Here is a 21,525-nt window from a genome sequence, read left to right as displayed (position 1 = left end):
GCTTTCTGCCAACTCTAGTAAGACTATGATTACCTTATCTTAGAATTCTGGTAGGCTGTTAAGACAGTTCATTAACAGCCTTTGAATGATAAAGACTAAGTTATTTGAGTAAAATAAGCTTTGTATAGAATTTGTGTGTGCTGCGTTCTTTGGGGTCCGTAGCTGGGGCAGAACACACTGTGACATGTTTCATCCATAGCCGTGTAGTTTCGATGGCCAGGTCACGATTATTATTATTATTATTATTATTATTATTATTATTATTATTATCTTTTATTCATTAAAAATGAAACTCAGTCAACTGGACATTTAAAAATGTGTCACAAATACTATTGACTGGTGTTAATGGTTGATACGGGTAGCTGCCAGCGTCCTAGCTATCAACCAAGTACCTTCTTAAGATGTACGATGTTCCAAGTAGCGCAGTTTTTTGCAGTTCCACTGGTGTTATTGCAGGAAGATGCAATTTGCTGATGTACCTTATAAAATTCTTGGACATGGTACCAAGTGCCCCGATAACAATGGGTATTACTGTTACATGTTTCATCCATAGCCATGTAGTTTCGATGGCCATGTAGTTTTGATTTTTTCCAGTTCTTTTTCTTCGACTGGCATCTCCTGGTAATTCTTATTCTTATTCTTATTAGTTTTTTTATTTTATTTTATTACATACAAAAATTCCCATTTCAATTGAACAGTGTGTTGTCTGGGTAGAAAACATTCTAGGAAATAATAATCATGGTTCACAACAATATCCCTTGCATTAATATCAATTAAAGGGAAAGGGAAAGGTTTCCCCGCACATGCGTGCTAGTCGTTCCCGGCTCTAGGGGGCGATGCTCACCTCCATTTCTAAGCAGAAGAGCCAGCGCTGTCCGAAGACGTCTCCATGGTTTTGTGGCCGGCATGACTAAACGCCGAAGGCACATGGAGCGCTGTTACCTTCCCACCGAAGTGGTGACTATTTTTCTACTTGCATTTTTTACGTGCTTTTGAACTGCTAGGTTGGCAGAAGCTGGGACAAGTAACGGGAGCTCACCCTGTTACGCGGCACTAGGGATTCGATCCACTGAACTGCCGACCTTTTTTTTTTTTTTTTTAATTTGATTTATATGCCGCCCTTCTCCGGAGACTCAGGGCGGCTTACAGTGCGTTAAGCAATAGCCTTCATACTTTTGTATATTTATACAAAGTCAGCTTATTGCCCCCACAAACTGGGTCCTCATTTAACCTACCTTAGAAAGGATGGAAGGCTGAGTCAACCTTGAGCCTTGGAGAGATTCGAACCAGCAGTAAATTGCAGGCAGCTGTGTTAATAACAGGGTGCTTTAAACCACTGTAGTACCAAGGCTCTTGTGATCAACACGCTCAGTGTCTTAGCCACTGAGCCACTGCGTCCCTCTTAATATCAATGATATTAATATTAATAATAATCTTAATGTTTGTTTAACCAAGTTAACATGTCTTCCTTATATCACTGATCCATATATTTCCCTGTTTCTAGCTTCTGTTTTTGTCAGCTAGCCATTGATAAAATAAGTCTCATGTCAAAAAGTATTTTTTTTTAACAGTGGTCATGTTTCTTTGGGAGCATCGGAGCTGTAGTTAGCATAGAAGGTATTGAATGCAAGGACATTTTGACATGTTTTCAGTCGGAACAATGTTTGGTACAGAGAAATAATGTGGTATGAATTGAGTGCCTCTATGAATTATTTTAATGATCTCATGGAATTTGTGACCTTCGATAATTAAATAGGCTTGGGTACAAAAGATGGCAATAATAACATTTACTGTGGCTTTGCTTTCCCATTAAAATAAAAGAGAATAGTATATGGGGCCAGTGCTATAGGGCCAGGAAGAGCTCAGTCTGTAAGATTCTTTCCTGAGAAACTATAGAAGCATTACTCATACATATCAGGCCCAAGAAACCATCAACAACACAAGGAAGTCATTTCGTTCAGTCCCGTGGTAACTTCAAATGGTCACTAAATGAACTGTTGTAAGTCGAAGACTACCTGTAGTTTCTTTATTGTTGTTCATCTACAGACAGGAATCTTGCCAGACTAAAGCACTAATCTGCAAAACTATGAGATATACCCTATGAACACTTGGGAAGGGTCCATCTTTGCCCTCTTTCTGCATACCAAAGATTCCAAGCTGAATTGTCCCGCTGCTCTTTGGGAAAGACCCCCTCCCTCCTGTGACTCTGATTATATGCCACCATTTTTTTTTCTTTTTACAACCCTTCAATCCCTTTTATCAGAGTGGAGTCAAGGCAACTGAATGGAGCATTTACTGGCTGGGTGCCCTTCCTGACACCTATGTGGAGTTCACAGCAGATATTTTCTCTTTGCACCAGTGGTGGTTGCTCCGGTTCGCACCGGTTCTATAGAACTGGTAGTAAAACCAGCGGGAGGCTCCGCCCACCGACCCCAACGTCATCAAAATGCTTCTGCGCATGCGCAGAAGAGCGCGCGCATGGCCCCGTTGTAAAGGTAAGTAGAACCCACCCCTGCTTTGCACCCTGATAGAGAAACATCTGCCGCTGCCTAGGATTGAACTCTCAACCTTCCGAGTGGGAGGTGAGTGTCTTCATCCCTAGGCCACCGTGCCACTCAAACTACATTCCATCATACACATATGTAATGTATAACAGTTCCTTAATGTGTATTAAGAAGTTGTAGTGATTACCCCTGGATTTATCTTCTGGAACCTGACTATCAATGTCACATCTGATGCCCTGGATGTCTTTTTTGATGTGCACTTTAAATCTTTTTATTTACTACTGATCCCAAGAGAAAGAAATTCAGGGCTTTTTGGATGTTTTGGAATTTATCTTCTAAGTCATAGCCAGCATAACCAACGATAAGATATTCTTTGAAACTGTAATCCAAAGCATATGGAGGGCTTCCAATTTCCTTCTGTGATCCTTCAGCTCCTTTCCTTCAGAAAGAAAGAAAAGCAGAATTAGGAGCAAATAAACAAATCCTTCCATCCATTATTTCCAGTGGCATCCATAAAAACCTGAAAAGTCTTCCAAATGACAAAATGGGAGTGATAATGTAATTATACAAATCCGCAGTTGCATCCTTGGCTCACATCTGATGCAAGTACATCACTCACAATATTTGCATGGTGATCATCTTCACAGATGTATCATTTGGCCCATCCTGCAAATACCCTTCACTATCTCATAGTTTTGCCTCTACCTCATCCTGAAATGAAGTGAATTACTGGGAATTTACCAGCAAACCATCTTTTGAGCTACTAGAGATGCTGAAAAGACATGAATTTATTGCAACAACGGACACAACAATAGGCTTTTCCTCCATTCTTTCAGTATTTTACTTAGTGAATAAAGTTCCAATGAAAAAAGAAAACACCTTCTTCTTTCAACTTCCACGCTGTTTAAAATGGAATCTGCAATTAAATTTAAGAAATGATTGTGCTCCTCCAGGCCCAGTTGGATATAACAATAAATGAGGTAGAATCTTGACTTAGCCTGAATCATAAAAGAAACAGAATAATCTGGTTTCCATATTAGAATTCAAAGTTTGTGATTGCTGTCTCATTTATTTCCAAACTATGCATGCATAAATACATACCAAAATTTCTCCTTCCACATTCTAGTTACATATTTGCCTATTTGTACAATCTTGGTATCAGGGTTCCGACGGATGCCCTAATTAAATCACGAGCCTCGAACCAAGCTTCAAAAGAAATCCAGTTATTTATTAGGAGCTTCATGTCAGCACGTTCCAAGTGAAGCCAATTCTGACCCCATGTAATTTACGGCCCAGACTTGACCCTATTTCCCCCCTCCACCCAGGGTCTGTCATCAGTCACATTCGCCAATGGAGCAATTTCGCGGGTTGTAGAGATCACTCTCCTGTGGCCACTGTGGGTAACCCTGGGAGACAGCCTTGAGAGAGATATGTCTGGAATGTGCTTTTGTTTTTGGCTGCCTTGCTGCTTCGCCGTTTTCCCATCCCCTTTGCCTATGGCAACTTGAGAGCAGGCCGGGGATGCTTTGCGAGTTGACACTTGGGAGTGGGGGAAAGGTCTCATATCATTGATTAAAGCCTGCTTCAGAACAGTTTTTTAATGAGGCACAAGTTTGGTTTGTTTGTTTATAAAATTTTTGACCTACATGGAGAATAAAACAGAACTCAAAGTATTTTTTTACACACACAGTTGATATACAGAAGCCAACTTAAGTGATCGTTCTACTGACTGCAACCACCAATATTAATTAAGGGCTCACACACAAAAGTCCTTGGACCAAGAGGGACTTTGTGTGAGATAGAGATGTGAACTGTCTCTCTCTGACAAGGGGACCATTTGTCTGAAGTGGTATAAGGTTTCCTGTCTGGGCAGGGGATCGGACTAGAAGATCTCCAAGCAGTGGTGGGATTCAGCCAGTTCGCACCACTTCGGGAGAACCGGTTGTTAACTTTCTGAGCAGTTTGGTGAACTGGTTGTTGGAAGAAATCATTAGGACAGATTGTTAAATTATTTGAATCCCACCTCTGCCTCCAAGGTCCCTTCCAACTCTGTTATTCTATTCTATTCTAAAGATATGAAAACCTATTATGCCAAAGCTCCATTATTTTCTTTTTAGTCTTCATTCAATTTATTTTTTTGTACTGGAGACATGAGTGCTTTTTGCATGAGCAAAAAGCACAAAGCATTCAGATTCAAATCTATAGAAGCACATCTTGTTCAGTCTGTAGTTGTGAAATCTTGGGGAAAACAGACTGCCCATCGGGGATCTCCATAAGGGTGGGTGTCAAAGAATTAAGATAGAGAGCTCAAAGCCTACCCTTATAAAAATAAGTTGCAAATACAACTCATGTAGAAAAGGAGTGGGGCTTAATTTGTACTCTTATCATTTTGACACGTCTCTCTCCCATGGCTTTCCATGCTGCCAATCATACCAGGGGTGGGTTTCAAATTTTTTTACTAACAGTTCTGTGGGTGTGGCTTGGTGGGCGTGGCATGGCTTGGTGGGCATGGCAGGGGAAGGATACTATAAAATGTCCATTCCCACCCCACTCCAGGGGAAGGATACTGTAAAATCTCCATTCCCTCCCCAATCCTATACTATAAGAGCCTTGATAGTACAGTGGTCTACGCACCCTGTTATTAACACAGCTGCCTGCAATTTACTGCTGGTTTGAATCTCTCCAAGGCTCAAGGTTGACTCAGCCTTCCATCCTTTCTAAGGTAGGTGAAATGAGGACCCAGTTTGTGGGGGCAATAAGCTGACTTTGTATAAATATACAAAAGTATGAAGGCTATTGCTTAACACATTGTAAGCTGCCCTGAGTCTCCGGAGAAGGGCGGCATATAAATCAAATTAAAAAAAAAAAAAATCCAGGGGAAGGATACTGCAAAATCCCCATTTCCTCCCGATCAGCTGGGACTTGGGAGGCAGAGAATAGATGGGGGGCAGGGTCAGTCAGAATTTTTACTACCGGTTCTCCAAACTATTCAAAATTTCCTCTACCGGTTCTCCAGAACTGGTCAGAACCTGCTGAAACCCACCTCTGAATCATACATAAACTAAACTAACTCCATTACCTGAAGCCAGTATATATGATAGCATCTTATTGACTCAACAGGTCCTTCTAGAAAAGTCACAAATGATTTTGCAATTCTATTCAGGAAAGGAAACGTCTGTTCACCATTAGTGGAGATGGCAAAATTGACTGCTTTAATTAGCCCATGCGACGCAGTGGGAAAAGTGCAGTATTGCAGGCAAACTCTGCCTACAGCCTGGAATTCGATCCTGATGGGGCTCAAGGTTGATTCAGCCTTCCATCTTTCCAAGATTGATAAAATGTCGACCGAGATTGTTGGGAGCAATATGCAAATAAAGCTGACATTGTAAACCACCCAGAGAATGCTGTAAAGTGTGATGGGGCACTTATATAAGCCTAAAATGCTATTGCTAATTAAAGAAAACGATATATCTCGTTTTATTTCTACTTGGAAATTGCTTCTGGATTTCTTTTTTATTGAAACTGGAAAAAATGACATTTTTAAGATTTTGATGATTAGAATGATTTGGTAATTGTAGAAGTGGCTTGACATGGTGTGAAATGTAAAGTAAAAGGATGATGTATTAATTTTGCAATCTACTGCACTGAAGAAAATTCGAAGTTATTACTTTTTTCTCTCTCTTTTTGCCCTTTTCTCTCTTCTTTTTTATTTTTCTAACTTTCGTTTCTTCTATATTTTTATCTTAGATGGAAACTTAATAAGACATTTATTAAGGCATTAAAAGTTCAGTGTGTTTTACCCCTGGGTAAATGTGCAAGTCATTGTAGACTTTAAATCAGATTTTTTTTCTCTCAATCTTTACCAGTCCCAATTTGTACATGAAAATTGGAGAAAGAACCCTGTTAATTAATTGCATTCTTCCTGTAGATATTCATCATAATTTGGCCGTATAATTTAAGATTAAAATTAAATAATGATAAAAGTGAATGGGAAATTAGAATTATTTGAGGGGGCACTTTGAGGCACAGTATAAGTCATTTTACTTTGAGTAAGTGAAATTAATTGAACAAAATCTGCTGTATGAAAGATTCAAGGGAGCATGTTAAAAACGGTTTTTATTTTTAAGTTACCACAACCTACCCCAGCAAATTGGGTTAGACTACAATATTAATAATCACAATCAGCATTATAGGTTTTGTAATCCAGGCTACCAGGGAAGTAACAGGGCTGCACTAATACATTTTTGAATTTCCAGACACACTGGGTTACATGTCATAAAGACCAGTGGTAGGATTCAAATAATTTAACACCCGGTTCTCTACCATCCCGGCTGGGTGGGTGTGGTCATGGTGGGTGTGGTCATGGTGGGCATGGCCAGGGGGTGTGACAGGCAGGACTCAGCCTCCTGCATTCCCCTGGGAGCTAAAATGGGCCGCGGGAGGAACACACTGCTCCCTGTTTTGGGCCTATTAGGCCTCTCTGCAGCCTCCTGGGAGCAAAAATGGGCTGCAGGAGGGCCGCACACATCCCAATGCTTCATTTTGGGCCTAGGAGGCCTCCCTGCACTTACCTGGGAGCCAAAATGGGGTGCGTGGGGACTCCTGGAAGGGGCGTGGAGGGGCCAGCCAGCAATTTAACTACCGGTTCGCCCGAACTGGCTGAATCCCACCACTGATAAAGACCACCATTTCAAGGGATTGAATTAGATGATCCCTGTGATTTCCAGCTGTGCAACTCCACACTTCTGGATTTATGTTCCTCAAGCCCGACTGGCGTTAACCTACTTATCTGATTTGCAGAAGCTTCCTATGAATCCATTCTTCTGAGTTCACTGAAATAGGAGGCACCTGACAAAAGAAATGGTAGGATTAAAGTTAATGAGCCAATCAGTTTGAGCGCTTGCCGATCCAACTGGATAGAAATAAGGAATCAACAGAAACTGGAACATGAAATTTTCTTGCTACTTGTATTCATAAAGATCTTTGCTATAGAAAACAGCAAGGGAAAAACACTTCCTGACAGCTGTGTTTACTAGCTTTTCTTCTCTTTTTTAATGTAAAGATTTTTTTTAATTTTTGAATATACATCAATATCAATATCAATACATGAACAGTGAGGCATCTGGGTATCATTCATTTGGATACAAGTAGTAATGGTAGTATTAATAATTATATTTGTTACTTAAATCATGCTTATGTAATTGTAATGTTATTATACATATTTGTATAATATAAAAAAAGAGCCGAGGTGGCTCTTTTTACTGCAGCTACTTCAGCTGACTGCTAGTTCAGCAGATCAGCAGATCAAATCTCACTGGCTCAAGGGTGACTCAACATTCCATCCTTTTGAGGTAGGTAAAATGAGGACCCGGATTGTAGGGGCAATAAGCTGACTTTGTATAAAAAAGAACACCGCTTGGGGGGGCCGAAAGCCCTACTAAGCAGGTATATACAAAAGTATGAAGGCTCTTGCTTAATGCATTGTAAGCCGCCCTGAGTTTCCAGAAAAGGGTGGCATATAAATCAAACCAATAAATAAATAAATAAATAAATTTGTGTTAAAAGATAGGCCTTCATTATTTAGTTGTTCAGCATTTTAGTCCACCCTTCTAATGACAATAACAAAAACATGCATAGTGTCACCATCTTTCAACATCTAATCTTTACATCTAGCTATTACTTCACACAGCCACAAAAAGCTCAAAAACCAACTTTCACACTTACACACACACAACACAACACAACACAACACAACTGACTCACATGTCAGAATATTGCCTGCATATGATGTACCAGAGACTAGAAGGGGTTAAGTCTTTACAGACATCACATGTGACTATGTGAACTCTCTTATTGGACTCTTACCCAGAAACCACTTGGACACCTTCCCTGTTTTTTCTCTCTCTCTCATCTATCTCTCAGTGAGACAACACGTGAACTTATCTCTCCTCTCAACATCTGAGTCATACAGTTAGGGTAAAAGGTGCAACAGGGCACCTTGTTCATTATTGTATGCATGTATATATTTTGTAAATAATAAAACAACTTTTTGAACCTGAAGCTGTATTGACCAAATAACTTCCTCATAGAACCAAATGAGCACGACCATCAATATATATCTGACATCACACACAATGCAAAAGCAGCTGCGCTTGTCCCAAAATGGCCCCTGCAACAAGCAGAAACCTCACACAGCCACAAAAAGCTCAAAACCCAACTTTCACACTTTACACACACATAACACACACATAACACAACACAACACAACACACAATGTAAAAGCAGCTGCGCTTGTCCCAAAATGGCCCCTGCAACAAGCAGCAACCTCACACAGCCACAAAAAGCTCAAAAAACAACTTCACACTTTACACACACAAAATGCCACATACAGATTTGTGAGATTGTGTGTGTTTGTATAGTTAGAGTGAAACACTACAGAAACACACCAAATCTCAGAAAGCTGCACAAATATTTTATTTTATTTTATTTTATTTATACTTTTAGATAAAAGCAGCTAAATTTAAAACTTCCTAAACTTTAAATGGCTATGTCTAAAAAAAAAAACACCTCCTAAAAAGACCTCCAATTAACTATTTTTTTAAAGCTCCAAAAAAAACAATAACCCCCAGTTACTTACCCAATTGAAGGCACAAGGCAGGCAGATTCAGTTGTTTGCTAATGAGATAGATTGCAGGCAGGCAGATTCAGTTGCTAACTGATGCAATTGATTGCAGGGATTGCAGCAAGCGAAACAAGATAAGCGTTGCGACCAGCGGCTTGTGATTCAGTCTGAAGAGCAAAAGTAAGCAAGATGGAGGCTAGGGTGAAGGTGGGTGGTTAGCTAGGCAGCTTAGCCAGGCCAGGCAGGCAAGCACAGGGACTTGGGGACCAGGGGGGCAGCACAAGGCCTGCAAACAATCCCCAGCGGGTGCGTGAACTATGCAAGCCCAGGGATTGAGGGGGGGGGCAGCACGCTAAGCTGCAACCAGCAATGCTTACCTTTTTAAGTGAGCAGCAGTCGGTAAGGTGTCCGAGCGAGGCGAGGTGAGGTCTGAGCGAGGTGAGGTGAGGCAAGGTCTGAGCGAGGCGAGGTGAGGCAAAGTTCGAGTGAGGTGAGGTAAGGCGAGGTCCAAGTGAGGCGAGGCAAGGTCTGAGCGAGGTGAGGTGAGGTCCGAGCGGGCAGGCATTGGCGAACTTCTGGGTGAAGTAGCTGGGCCACGTAGAAAGGGGAACTTATATAGGCCGGGGGTGGGGTGGGTAGGCCGGAAGCGCCAAGTGGCGGGAAAAGCAAGCGAACCGGAAAGAAGCAGCAAGCGGCCAAGCAGGCGACTGGGCAATTGGGGGGGGCATGAGTGGGGGGGGGCAGGGATTTTTGCTACCAGTTCTCCGAACCACCCATTGCCATTGCTACCGGATCGACTGATCCGGTCTGAACCAGGAGCATTTCACCCCTGCTTGTAAAGCAAATGTGACTTCCCCAAATGACTTTGCTTGTCAGACTATCACAAATGACAGTCACGTGACTGCAAGATGCTGCAATTGTCGGAAGTACACAAAGTATGATCACCCGACTGCGTAGATGTACAACGGTCACAAATGCGAGGGTGAGTCATGTCACTGTTTCCAAGCCTGTTGCAACTTTGAACCATCAAACAATGGTTATAAGTCAAGGATACCTGTAACTGGATGTAATGGCTCCTTAGTAACCTTAAGGATCAGGAAGAATAACAGAACAACTGACTCGGAGGATTTCTAGTCCAACCCCCTGCTCAGGCAGGAAACCCTATACCTTATAATATTTCAAACAAATGGTTGTCCAGTCACTTCTTAAAAATCTTCTACTGTTGGAGCACCCATAACTTCTGGAGGCAAGCTGTTCCACTGATTTATTGTTTTGACTGTCAGGAAATTTCTCCTTAGTTCTAGGTTGGTTCTCTCCTTGATTAGTTTCCATCCATTGCTTCTTGTTCTGCCTTCGGGTGCTTTGGAAAATAGGTTGACTCCAGAGATGGGTTTCAGCAGGTTCTGACCAGTTCTGGAGAACCAGTAGTGGAAATTTTAAGTAGTTTGGAGAACCAGTAGCAAAAATTCTGACTGGCCCTGCCATCATCTATTCTGTGCCTCCCAAATCCCAGCTGATCGGGAGGAAATGGGGATTTTGCAGTAACCTTCCCCTGGAGAGGGGAGGGAATGGAGATTTTTTTTAAAAAAATTTGATTTATATGCCTCCCTTCTCCGGAGACTCAGGGCAGCATACAGCGCGTTAAGCAATAGCCTTCATACTTTTGTATATTTTTTACAAAGTCAGCTTATTGCCCCCACAAACTGGGTCCTCATTTCACCTACCTTAGAAAGGATGGAAGGCTGAGTCAACCTTGAGCCTTGGAGAGATTCGAACTTACTTTAATTGCAGACAGCTGGTGTTAAATTACAGTGCCTTGTCCGCAGAGCTATCCAGGCTCCTTTTACAGTATCCTTTCCCTGGAGTGGGGTGGGAATGGAGATTTTTCATTATCCTTCCCCTGCCACGCCCACCAAGCCACGCCCACCAAGCCATGCCACGCCCACCAAGCCACACCCGCAGAACCAGTAGTAAAAATTTTTTGAAACCCACCTCTGGTTGACTCCCCTCTTCTTCGTGGCAGCCCCTCAAATCCACTGATTGTTCTCACCATTAAGAAATTTCTCCTTAGTCCTTCGTTAGTTCTCTTCTTGTTTAATTTCCATCCATTATCCTGCCTCCAGGTGCCTCCAGGTGGTTTGGAGAATAGATTGAGCTCCTCTTCTTTGCGGTAGCCCCTTAGATATTGGAAGACTGCTATTACGTCACCCCTACTCCATGTTTTCCTTAAACTAGACATAACCAATTCCTGCAACCGTTCTTTGTATATTTTAGCATATGAAGAAGATATATAAGAAGATGTAAAATCAGAGATGGGTTTCAAAACCGATTGCTACCGGTTCGCTTGTGGGCGCTTGCACGCTCGCACTCACTGCTTCTGCGCATGCGCAGAAGCGTCCAGGCGGGTGGGCGGAGCCTCCTGCCATCGCTGCTACCGGTTCGCCTGATCCGGGCGAACTGGTAGGAACCCACCACTGTGTAAAATGTATAAGAAGAGCCACAGCTAAGACAGTGGACAGATAAGAGAAATCTGAGTCCAAAAGCCAAAGCTACTTGAGAAAGTGTCCCAGACTTGACTCTACCTAGTTCTGTTTAGGATAAAGACAAGGAGTGGGGAGGCTCATCCAGACTTGCAAGGTTCTGTTACATAAATCTATAATAAAAGTAGTATTAGCATATTAATATTCATGACTTTCTTAATCTGATCTCTCCCGAAGGACTGATGCTGGTGAGGAATACGATTTAATCGAATTGACTACCCTGCATCAGAAGTGAGCAATATTTCATCATTCTGATGTTGGGGTGGACTTCAGTAGCTATCATGGCCTGTGATGAAAACCAAGAGCTGTGTTATATTTATTTCTTCAAGGGCAGTTAATGACTCCCACGAAGTGATTGCATTATTCAGATTTGCACTACTGGAAATGATATTTCTATGGAAAACAGAGTCATTGGTTATATCTTGTCAGACAAAAAACAGTAGAGATATTCATTTTTATCTGCATAGTAATGAAACATTACAGTCAAGGATAAAAAGAATTCACTTATAATGTAGATGTATGCTTAACAAAAAGCCAGAGTAGTTATAGAAAGGAAAATTAAAGCAAAACAAAAAAACCCCAACTACTGTACATTCAATCCTGTCCTATTCTAGTGATATTATGCTAAACACTCATGTTATTCAATTACATTAAACTTTTGCTCCAATAACAAGCCTCTTCTTTTTAAAGAACTTATACTATTCTTTCCTTTGGCAGAATCTTTATTTTTTTCATTTTGCACACGCAAAGATTAAGGTAAAGGTTCCCTCACACATGCGCGCTACTCATTATTGACTCTAGGGGGCGGTGCTCATCTCCGTTTCAAAGCCGAAGAGCCAGTGCTGTCCGAAGACGTCTATGTGGTCATGTGACCGGCATGAATAAACACCAAAGGCGCACAGAATGCTGTTACCTTCCCAGCAAAGGTGGTCCCTATTTTTCTACTTGCAGTTTTTATGTGCTTTCGAACTGCTAGGTTGGCAGAAGCTGGGACAAGTAATGGGAGCTCACCCCGTTATGTGGGACCAGGGATTTGAACCGCTGAACTGCCGACCTTCTCTTCGACAAGCTCAGCGCCTTAGCCACAGAGCCACTATGTCCCTAACACAAAGATTAGCAGGGTCTAAAATCCCAACTGCAACTGCGCATGGACTAGCCTCAATTGCACATCATTAGCTACTCACATTAAGTGAATTTCAAGTCGCATTAAACATGACCTGGTATCAATTTGCAAATCGGGCTAAATCGAACATCACATTATTCAAATTCACAATAATCACGTCCTACCTGTGACTACATCAGGGGTGAAATGCTCTGACATCTGCTACCAGGTTATCTTGCATGCATGCATGACTTTGTCCCTGTGGCTGAAGTCATGAATCCATAATGAAACTACAATGAGTTAGTTTCATTTGAGTTTATTCTATTGTGGAAAGCAATTTTTTTAAAAGGTTGTTGTCCACCATTTTGCATTATTTAAGAATCAGGGACAGTCTTGACTTCAAGTTTATTGTAACTATGATTTTAACCAAGTCACACTAGCCAAGCAGGGGTAAAATTCAGCAGGTTCTGACAGGTTCTGGAGAACCGGTAGCGGAAATTTTGAGTAGTTCGGAGAACCGGGAAATACCACCTCTGGCTGGCCCCCAAGTGGGGCGGGAATGGAGATTTTGCAGTATCCTTCCCCTGCCACATCTACCAAACCACGCCCACCAAGCCACACCATGCCAGCCAAGCCACGCCCACAGAATCGGTAGTAAAAAAAAATTGAATTTCACCACTGTAGCCAAGTCATACTTTGCATGAACCATGGTTTATAAAAAAATAAAAGTGGCTAGGTTTCTAAAATAAAATTGTGCTTTATTGTATTTTCTTGTGTTCCAATATCTCAGGGGCTGCCACAAAAAGAGGGAGTCAAGCCATTCTCCAAAGCACCTGAGGGAAGGACAAGAAGCAATGGGTGAAAACTAATCAAGGAGAGAAGCAACTTAGAACTACAGAGAAATTTTTTGACCGTTAGAACAATTAATCAGTGGAACAACTTGCCTGCAGAAGTTGTGAATGCTCCAACACTAGAAGTTTTTAAGAAGATATTGGATTGGATTGTCTGAAGTGGTGTAGGGTTTCCTGCCTGGGCAGGGGGTTGGACTAGAAGACCTCCAAGGTCCCTTCCAACTCTGTTATTCTATTCTATTCTATTCTTCCTTCCCTTCGTTTTCCTTCCATGAATGCTAAGATCTTAGAGCTGTGACTTCTGCCCTTGCTTTCCTTTTTACCCACGTCAAGAACACATTCCAAATGGCAGGTGAGCAGAACGAGTCTATAAGTGTCTACGGAGATTCTCAATCATCCAGGACATGGTTGTCTCAAAGCTGCTTTTTCTAAAAGGCAATTGGACTTTCTTGGGGTTTTTTTCCCTTTGAAAACGTTTCACTTTTCATCCATCTTCATTCTGAAGAACTGAAGAAGCTTTTGGATGAGAAAAGAAATGTTTTCAAAGAAAAAAAAAACCAAGGAAATCCAGGTGCTATTTTTTGGAAATAGCACCTTTGGGACAATGAATTTATAACTGCTCTTAACCCCAAAATAGGCAATAGTGGACATCCCAGGGATGAAATCCAAAAATTTTTCCCTATCGGTTCTGTGGGCGTGGCTTGATGGGCGTGGCCAGGGAAGGATATTGCAAAATCTCCATTCCCACCCTACTCCAGGGGAAGGACGCTGCAAAATCTCCATTCCCTCCCCACTCCTGGGGGAAGGATATTGCAAAATCTCCATTCCCACCCCACTCTGGGGCCAGCCAGAAGTGGTATTTACCGGTTCTCCAAACTACTCAAAATTTCTGCTACCGGTTCTCCAGAACCTGTTAGAACCGGCTGAATTTCACCCCTGGGACACTGTACATCACCCCCAGCGACCAGCCAGCCTATTCAATGAACCCAACAAGCTCCATGATGTTTTGGCTGGAAGTCAGCAGTGAGTTTCACATTATGTTACTACCTGTTCGCCCTGCCCACGTGCATTTGCTTCGCGCACGTGTGCGCCTGGCCTCAAAAACGTGCTTAAATAGGATGGCATAGAGCTGGGGCGGGGGTGGGCCCACCTGCAATTTCTGCTACTGGTTCGAGCGAACCAGTCCGAACCGGCTGAATACACCTCTGCTGGGAGTAGAGTAAGATAAGAAGATGAGCAAGCTGGATTTAGATAAAGCAGATCTACAAGACACTAGTGGGCCATCTAGCAATTGTTAATTTAAAAAAAATTGGACAGCGGTACCCTTATATATTGCTTTTATATATATTGCATGTAAAATTGACATCGATTCCAATCCAAGAAATAAACTCTGACGGGCCCTGACGCTTAGATTTATCAGCTGATGGCTACTTTTGCTAATGAGGAGGCAGCATGAAAACACGGTCGCTCAAGTTAACTATAATAAAGCTGGTTATCTTCTTGCAGAGGTTCCAATCTGCCAAGAGGTGAAAGAGAAATCCATGTTAGCTCCCCTCCTGTTTAACATCTCTCTCTATATTTAATTTAATGGTTGCTGTAAGTTGAGGGACAGATATTTGGCAACACTGCTGTATGCAGCAAGTTATTGCTTAATAGGTGGCCTTTAGGAGGTGCTTGCAAGCAGAATTATGCAGGAAGAAGGGCTTAGAAGTAATTACTCCAGGAGTAAAGTTAAGGTTTTCTCCGGAAGACCTAGCCATAAACATGAATTAAAATAGGAATTAACAAAACAGAGCAAGTTTCAACATTCGAACATCTTGAGATTATTTTTCAAGTTTCCGGAAGTTGGCAGGAACAATCTAGAGCAGGGGTGTCAAACTCAAGGCCTGGGGGTTGGATCCGGCCTACGGGGTGCTTATATCTGGTCCGCAGAGCCGCCCTGGAAACAGTGAAGGACCGGCCCACGGTACCTCTGCCAGCAAAAACAAAGCTCTGGCAGAGGGTTGCAGGAGGCTGTGGCAGCCAAAAACAGAGCTTGGGAGCCCATATACATTGGCAGAGCGCTCGGGCCACCACAGGCACCCCTCCACATGAGTGACGTCGAGCTGGCCACACCTGCCCTGGCCACACCCACCCCGGGCCCCCAAGGTCAAACACAACCCTGATGTGGCCCTCAATGAAATCGAGTTTGACACCCCTGATCATTTTTGCTCAAACCATGGCAATAATGAGCATCATCTACTCTTAACGTTGGTAGATGCCTACAGATAGTTGCAAAGGACCAGCCCGCGGTGCCTCCACCAGCAAAAACAGACACCCCTGATCTAGAGTCATTTTTGCTCAAACCAAGGCAATAATAAGCATCATTTACTCTGGCGGCCCCCAGGGGGAGAGCCTTCTCTGTGGGGGCACCTACTATCTGGAACGAGCTCCCCCCGGAGATATGGAGGATCCCGGATCTGCGCACCTTCCGCCGCGCTCTAAAGACCTTTTTATTTCACCAGGCAGGCCTGGCCTAACTTTCTCCCTCTTTTTAAACAATTTTAATAATTTTAATATATTTAATACTCAAAGTTTAAATTTGTTTTAAATTGATTGGGGTTTTAATCTGTCTGGGCCAAACTATTTAATTTGATTTTATTTCTGCTTTTTAAATGTTGTATATATGTATTTTATTGTTGGCTGTTCACCGCCCTGAGTCCTTCGGGAGTAGGGCGGTATATAAATCAAATAAAAGTAAAGTAAAGTAAAGTTAACATTGGTAGATACCTACAGATAGTTGCAAAGGACCAGCCCGTAGTACCTCCACCAGCAAAAACAGAGCTTGGGAGCCCATTTTCTCTGGCAGAACACTCCGGCCACCACAGGCACCCCCGACACAAGTGACATCAAGTTGGCCACGCACCCCCCCCCCCCTGGCCTCCGAGGTCAAACACAACCCTGATGCGGCCCTCAATTAAATTGAGATTGACACACCCTGCTCTAAGCGGTTTACAGAGTCAGCATATTGCCCCCAACATTTTACTGGTCCTCATTTTACCGAAAGGATGGAAGGCTGAGTCATTTCAACCTTTGACTGAAATTAGAGATTCTCCCTATAGTATGCAATTTGAGTTTTGTATCTGCTGATCTTCGAGAATCAACACACAGGTAGCCCTCGACTTACAACAGTTCAGTTTAGTGACTGTTGAAAATTACAACGGCACTGAAAAAAGTGACTGATGACCGTTTTCCACAGTTACGACCTTTGCAGCATTCCCATGCTGACGTGATTAATATTCAGACGCTTGGCAACTGGTTCATACTAGTGACCCCATTGCAGTTGGGGGTCACGTCATTCCCTTTTGTGACCTTCTGACAAGCAAAGTCAATGGGGAAGCCAGGTTCACTTAACAACCGTGTTACTAATTTAACAAGTACAGTGATTCACTGAGCAACTGTGGCAAGAAAGGTCGTAAAACGGGGAAAAAATTCACTTAACACATGTTTCACTTACCAACAGGAATGTTGGGCTCAGTTGTGGTTGTAGTCAAGTGCTAACTGTAGTTTAACATTCTACTTTTTTTTTAAATTGCTGATCTTTAAAATCTTTTTTTTAAAGCAAATTTTAAATTAATCTAATAATTAAAGTTTTTAAAACAAAGATTCCAAAGCTCTGCTTAGGGAAATCAACAGAAGGGTTGATGTTTTTGGCTGGTTCAATCAAACATTTAACTGTATTGCTTTCCAAGTTGAAGCTCTCACACTTGACACTTGCCAAGTGTGAAGCTGGCACAATAAGCCTTTTGATGATTATTTCTTTCCAGAGTAATCATCTTTCTTTCTTCTGTTGCCTATAAGAGCTATTTTCAGAGGGCATTAAAGCCATCTGCAGCAACAAGTAGCTTCCCTCTCATCCACCATGCAAGGAGGGTTTTTTTTCTTTCTTTCTGGAACATCATGGTGCTGTTTTCTTTTTCAAAGCATGAATGATCACTGCTACAGATGCCAGGGGAACTGGTAGGCAGTTGGTGCTTTGGCAAGTCAATGGAATGAAAATGAGACTTTCGGATTTACTGTGGTTTCAGCTTGGCATTGAGGGAGGAAAGAAAAAAGAAAAGAAAATAAGAAAAAGAAGGGAAGGGAAGGGAAGGGAAGGGAAGAAGGAAGGAAGGAAGGAAGGAAGGAAGGAAGGAAGGAAGGAAGGAAGGAAGGAAGGAAGGATAGAAAGAATGTCTGGTCATTTCCAATTCATCTGTTGATGAGGTTACCTTTTCATATGAGCAATGGAAAAGATTCCTTTTAAAGCAGGGGTGTCAAACTTGATTTCATTGAGGGCCGCATCAGGGTTGTGTTTGACCTCGGGGGCCGGGGTGGGCGTCGCCAGGGTGGATGTGGCCAGCTTGAAATCACTTGTCTCAGGGGTGCCTGTGATGGCCCAAGCTCTCTGCAAGAGAAAACGGGCTTCCGAGCTCCGTTTTCAGCCGCGACGGCCTCCTGCAACTCTCTGCCAGCAAAAACAGAGCTCAGGAGGGCCATGTTTTGGCTGGCAGAGGCATGGCGGAGCGGTCCTTTGCTATTTCGAGGACTCCCCCGCGAGCCAGATCTTTAAAACATCCCTGTTTTAAAGGGACAGAATGGGGGGATCTGGCCAGTTTCCCTATGAGTGGAAATGGTAGCATCCAGGGCTGTTTAACTTAAGGGAAAGTCAATACTTAATGTTATATATCACTCAGAGTTACCATGTGGCAAGATGGGCAGCTAATAAATTTTACAAACAAACAAACAAACACACACACAAACAAATAGATAGGGCCAGGCAAGACCAGGTATATAAAATCTTACAAATATCACTTCACTCAACAATCAATCACTGAGATAATTCTCAGTCCACAAATTCACAAGGAGGTAATGCCAGGGAGAGCTGGACTTTCTCAGGTTGGACAAGACCTGCAGCCCATTTAGATCAGGGACCATCAAAGAGGCCCCCTAGGACTCACTTCTTGCCCAGCCTCCAGATCAGCTCTCCAGCCCAGCTGACTTTCCGTGCCAGAATCCAAAAAGGGGAACAGGAGCATTGGCGACTGTGGGGTGGCCTCTCCCCATTTATAGTCTCTGGGCAGGAGGAGAGATGGGAAGACAGAATCCGGCTGCCATTCTTGAGTCTTTCCTTCTAAAGGCTGAAAGAAGCACTCGCCTGGTTGAATGTAGTGTAAGGTTGGCGGGCAGACTGAAACTCAGCACCTGGAGTTGTTCCTGACATGGCTGGTTACGGTAATCAGGACACCCAGTGGAGAAATGGCCCAGGTTCAATGATGTGGGTGTATGTAGGAGGGAGAAGGGGAGAGGGAGAGGGAGAATGGGAGAGGGAGAGGGAGAGAGAGGAGAAGGAGAATGGGAGAAGGAGAAGGAAAGGGAGAGGAAGATGAAGAAGGGAAGAAGGAGAGGGAGAGGGAGAGGGAGGGAGAGGGAGAAGGGGAGAGGGAGAGGGGGAGAAAGGGAGAGGGCAAGGGAGAAGGGGAGACAGGGAGAAGGAGAGGGAGAGAAGGGGGAGGGAGAGAGAGAGAAAGGGAGAGGGAGAGGGAAAGGGAGAGGGAGAGGGGAGAAGGGGAAAAGGAGAGAGAGAAAGAGAGAGGGCAAGAGGGCATGAGGGCAAAGGAGAAGGGAAGAGGGAGAGAAGGGGAGAGAGGGAAAGGGAGAGGGAGGGAGAGGGAGAAGGGGAGAAGGAGAGGAAAAGGGAGAAGGGAGAGAGAGAGAAGGGGAGAGGGAGAAGGGAAGAAGGAGGGAGAAGGTGTGGGAACACACTGTGAAGCAATTATAAAAAACATACAGTATCTCAGAGCTGGGAAAGTCAAAAGCATGAGAAAGAAGCTCAAAACAACTCCACCTAGAATCCCAATTAGATATCGGTTGTACGAGAGAGAGGTTTTACAAACTACCCAGTTTCTGTGAGAGTTCCCTAACTGCACTGAAGTACATTCCTACAATCCTGTTTCTAGACCTCGTTTGTCTCAAAGGGTTGAAAGGCTGACCTCAAGCAGGGAAGATCAATTTGGCTTTTCTTCTCCAACGGTACATCAGGATCATCAGGCCAGTGGTCACTAGTTGTTTCTGAAAATGCACCTTTTCCTAATTGGCTGGAAGACCAACAGGCTCTACTTCATACTGTTGTTGTGTTGTACAGCGTAACCCAGCACAAGGACAAAAGGCACTTATGCTGCCAAAGAGCATGAGATTTCTTATGCAGGGCTGCCAGAAGAGTTCTTCTCTGATAACAGCAGCCAAAACACTGTGTAGAGACAGAAATAGGTCAAGGAGGAATAGGAGACATAAGTTTCCTCCAAGGCGCTCCACATTTGACACTACTTTCGCTGGCAAATCGTTTTGGAAACAGTCACTGATTAGCTGCATCTTCTACAAGGGGTCAAAGGAGTTGCGGAATTATGAATGCAGGTGTTCTGTCCCCGTCTCCACACACACACACACACACACACACACAGCCAGCCAAGGGTTAAAGGAAGCACTTGGCACGCACAGTTTGTTATCAAAAACTTGGCAGCAATACGAGCACCAACTGCCAAGTGTTTTTTACTTAATATCCCTTCACCAGATAAACAGAAATACACACATTTTATAAATAGTCCAGTTCCAACAAGAAACCTTTCGGCAGCTTTAAGCGTTGTTCAAGTGACTAGCCAGAGTTAGTTTTTGTCCGTCACAGAGTCTTAAATGGCCACCACACTCTCTTATATAGTCTCTGGGGTGTGGTCCAGTGACTCAGTTATAATCCCTGGCACGCCTCCTTAACTGCTGCAACCGTTTATCACGCCTTCATTGGCGTGGATCCAGGAACGACAGATCACCTCCCTCACTCTCATCGGAGACACCTGGCTCCTGGCTAATCTCCTCTTCCTCGGCCGGCACTTGAGGCAGTGCCAGAGGGGAGGGGCCTGGAGAGGGAGGCCTGGCCGACTCCTCTTCTTCATGTTCGGAGCCTTCTTCCTCCGAGGAGATAGGCTCGGAGAGCGGGGCCACAACAGCAGGGTTGATGTAGGAGATGGCCAAGCTAAGCTCAAGGGCAGGGTCAAATGCATAATCAGTTTGGAGTCTTTATGCCCCCATAAAGATCTAAGTCCACCCCCTGACCCCCCATTGAAGTCCATTGACTTTTATCTGGCACCAATTTGCCTTGACTGTTAATAGATCAGATTCTTGTATATAGGTAAAGGTAAAGATTTCCCTCACACATATGTGTTAGTCGTTCCCGACTCTAGGGGGTGGTGCTCATCTCCGTTTCAAAGCCGAAGAGCCAGCGCTGTCCGAAGACGTCTCCATGGTCATGTGGCAGGCATGACTAAAAGCCAAAGGCGCACAGAGTGCTGTTACCTTCCCACCAAAGGTGGTCCCTAGTTTTCTACTTGGATTTTTTACGTGCTTTCGAACTGCTAGGTTGGCAGAAGCTGGGACAAGTAACGGGAACTCACCCCATTACGGGACACTAGGGATTCGAACCGTTGAACTGCCGACCTTTTGATCGACAAGCTCAGCGCCTTAGCCACTGAACCACCACGTCCCTTATTCTTGTGTATAGGTTGCATGAAATAAACTTGTACAAGTAGAACTTGACTTAAGACCACAACTGAGCCCCAAATTTCTATGGCTAAGTGAGACCGTTGTTAAGTGAATTTTGCCCCATTGTAGGACAACTTCTTGCCGCAGCTGTTCAGTGAACCACTGCAGTTGTTAGTCACACAGTTGTTAAATGAATCTGACTTCCCCATTGACTTTGTTTGGGTGATCACATGACCCCAGGATACTGCAACCAAAATAAATACATGCCAGTTGCCAAGCGCCCAAATTTCATGTGACCATCAGGATGCTAAAACGTAAGTGTGAAAAATAGTCACAAGTCATATTTTTCCCCAGT

General features: G+C 43.5%; 1 long non-coding RNA gene across 3 annotated transcripts; it reads right to left on the bottom strand.

Annotated features, from left to right (window-relative positions):
* Window positions 1–1,652: 1,652 nt before the first annotated feature.
* On the bottom strand, window positions 1,653–19,752 carry LOC139318291 (uncharacterized). 3 transcript variants are annotated; one of them, XR_011600499.1, is made up of 5 exons: window positions 19,631–19,752; window positions 11,119–11,303; window positions 9,142–9,293; window positions 7,290–7,352; window positions 1,653–2,943 (listed from the first exon to the last, which is right to left on the bottom strand). It is a non-coding gene; the product is annotated as an uncharacterized lncRNA (long non-coding RNA). The 3 variants fall into 3 exon arrangements; XR_011600501.1 differs by lacking the exon at window positions 9,142–9,293; XR_011600500.1 differs by lacking the exons at window positions 9,142–9,293; window positions 11,119–11,303.
* Between the last annotated feature and the right edge of the window lie 1,773 nt (window positions 19,753–21,525).

The sequence above is a fragment of the Pituophis catenifer genome, unplaced genomic scaffold, assembly GCF_029215685.1.
Source record: "Pituophis catenifer annectens isolate HBS135680 unplaced genomic scaffold, rPitCat1.0.hap2 SCAF_6, whole genome shotgun sequence".
In the NCBI taxonomy this organism is placed as follows: Eukaryota; Metazoa; Chordata; class Lepidosauria; order Squamata; family Colubridae; genus Pituophis; species Pituophis catenifer.
Note: the sequence above shows the minus strand (reverse complement) of the source record. Positions and strands in the feature narration are given on the sequence as shown.